The sequence below is a fragment of the Benincasa hispida genome, chromosome 1 (genome assembly GCF_009727055.1).
Source record: "Benincasa hispida cultivar B227 chromosome 1, ASM972705v1, whole genome shotgun sequence".
Classification (NCBI taxonomy): Eukaryota; Viridiplantae; Streptophyta; class Magnoliopsida; order Cucurbitales; family Cucurbitaceae; genus Benincasa; species Benincasa hispida.
In genome coordinates this window covers 11,447,920-11,450,970 of record NC_052349.1, presented here as the reverse complement: position 1 = coordinate 11,450,970, position 3,051 = coordinate 11,447,920, and positions in this window count along the sequence as shown.

Here is a 3,051-nt window from a genome sequence, read left to right as displayed (position 1 = left end):
TACTAAATTCCGGAACATCACATGATTTATTTTAAAAAGAAAATTTTCTACTAGGGTGACAAAAGATTTATCCTTGCACAAAAACTATATTGCTAGTTTTTTCTGACCTTGCGCTAATACAAGTGCCTTGCCTTCGTTTTGGCAAGCCCCCACGGGTGTCATGCGAACATCCAACTACGAGCAATGCACTCTTTCTCAGACTAACTCATACCGATTTGGCATTGGAGTTGCGGTCATCGATTTATGCGTTGATCCTGGTAGGGGTGTACATAGTCCGGGTTGGGCCGGGTTGGAAGATTTTTGTGAACCAACCCAAAAATTCGGGTTGGCTAATAATGAACCCTATTAGTTCTTTTTTGGAGGGTCAACCCAACCCCTGTCTCTTATACACATCTAGATGTGTATAAGAGACAGGTCATGCGGACATCCAACTATGGGTAAGTGTCTTTCACAACTTAACTCTTATCAACATGGGTTTCCCTTTTGCGTTGACAGTGGAGTTGTTATTCTCAGGAATGTTTTATTTGTTTATTTATTTATTTTTGTAGAACATAACAAGGTCGAAAGTAAATACCTCACCACCAAATTTAAAATGCGGCAATGTCCCCATTGCCAAAAGATGAAAATAAGTTATACAATATTCTAAAATGCATTGTAAAGAGAATTTGAAAGAAAGCTAGCAAACCCCTAACTTCTAGAAATATTTTATGAGGTGACTATCTTAAGATTAAGTTGAATCTAATATATACGAAAGAAATAGAAGCATATTTTTAATCATTGAAATCATACTTGATAAAGAAATAGAATGCATTAAACTACTAAATTTATCTACTTGTTAAATGATTGTGGTAATCAAGAAGGATGCAATGATAAAACATCGAAAAGCGAAATGCAATGTGATAGTGCAAAATTTGAAATAAAGATAAGGAAGAGTACACCCCCAAATTTTGCACTGTCGCCTGCATTGTGTTGACGCATCCATCCTTGCGGCGATCTTTCTTTTGTGGTTTGCAGTGATGGAATAAGATGAATGCTTCTTCGCGTAACATCGCCGCAATCCAGCGCCTCGATCGTTGTAAGAAAAGCAAAGAGAGGGTCAAATTATTTTATACAAAAGAAAAATCATTAACGCAAAAAAATGTTGTTGTTATTTTTAAATTTTTTTAAATTTTTTTTTATAAAAATAGAATTGAAAACTGAAAAGATAGCTGAAAGATAGTGAAGATTCTGAGTAGTGGAGAAAAGAGTTAAAGACTTGAAGTTTTCAAAACTGGCGTCCCTGAGAAATTGCGATCATGTGACAAAGCAGGGACCACCTCCTCCCTTCTTTATTCAAATTTTCTTAGTTCCATGGAGTCGACTTGGCGATGCAAATCTTCTCCATGGTATACCTTTACTTGCTGCCTATTGACTTTGAATATATTGGTATCGTCATCATTTGATAATTCCACCGTGCCATGCGGAAGTACTTGTCGAATTATGAACGGTCTGGACCAACGAGACTTTAGCTTTCTCGGGAAGAGTCGCAGACGTGAATTGAAAAGAAAGACTTTCTGTCCGACTTGGAGGTTCTTGCCGCATATGCGTTGATCATGCCAGCGCTTGGTGGACTCCTTATAAATTTTAGCATTTTCATATGCATTATTCCAACATTCTTCTAGCTCGACCAATTGCATTTTTCGCGCTTCCCCTACTTCCTTAAAATCGAAATTCAGTTTCTTGACCGCCCACAGTGCCTTATATTCCAGCTCCAAGGGCAAGTGACACTTTGCCAAATACAAACGCATAGGGGGACATGCATATAGGTGTTTTAAATGCGGTCCGGTATGCCCATAACGCATCATCAAGCTTCATTGCCCAATCTTTCCGCAAAGGTTTTACTACCTTCTCATGTATCGATTTAATTTCCCGATTGGACACTTCAGCTTGGCCATTTATTTGCAGATGGTATGAGGTGGCCACTTTGTGGAGGACGTTGTACTTGCGCAGTAGCTCCTTAATAATGTGGTTGAAAAAGTGTGTTCCTTCATCACTTATGATGGCACGGGGAATGCCAAAACACGTGAAAATATTTTTCTTCAGGAACTGGAAGACTACTACCGCATCACTTGCGGCACATGCAATTGCCTCTACCCACTTGGAGACGTAGTCAACGGCTAATAGAATATAGTGCTTATCATTTGAAGGAGGGAATAGTCCCATGAAATCAATCCTCCATATGTTGAATAGTTCCAACTCCAAGATAGTATTCATCGGTATTGCGTTCTTTCATGAAATGTTGCTAGTGTGTTGACATCGATCACATTTCATTGCGTAGTCAGCAGCATCCTTGAATAATGAAGGCCAAAAGAATCCACTTTGTAAAACTTTGGCTGCAGCACGTTGTCCTCCAAAATGCCCTCCATAAAGTGAATCGTGGCACTGTGACAATATGCGTTGTTGAACAGCATCCAATATGCATAATCGAATGATTTGGTCTTCACCTCTGTTATACAGATTCGGCTCATCCCAATAGTAGGGTCTGCATTCATTCTTGAGCTTCTTCCATTGATGGTAGGTGTAATCTTCAAGAAATTGTTCACAGACCAAATAATTAACGATGTCCGCATACCATGGTAGTTCTTCTATGCGAAGCAGCTGTTCGTCCGGGAACACGACACTTACTTCAGATTCATTGCGGTCAACCTCAGGATTTTTCAGTCTTGACAAGTGATCCAATACTTGATTCTCTGTCCCCTTTTGATCAATTATCTCGATATCAAATTCTTGGAGGAGGAGAACCCATCTGATCAATCTCAGCTTTGCGTCCTTCTTTGTCATCAAATATTTGATTGTCGAGTGATTAGTATGAATGAGTACCTTAGTTCCCAACAAGTGCCGGAATTTTTCCAACGCAAAAATCACAGCCAGGAGCTCTTTTTCAGTGGTGGTGTAATTAAGTTGAGTAGGGTTCAGGGTTTTAATCTGCAATGGGATGCAAAATTGTTTTCTTCTTTTGCGCTAATACAGCTCCCATTGCATACCCGCTTGCATCGCACATGATTTCGAACG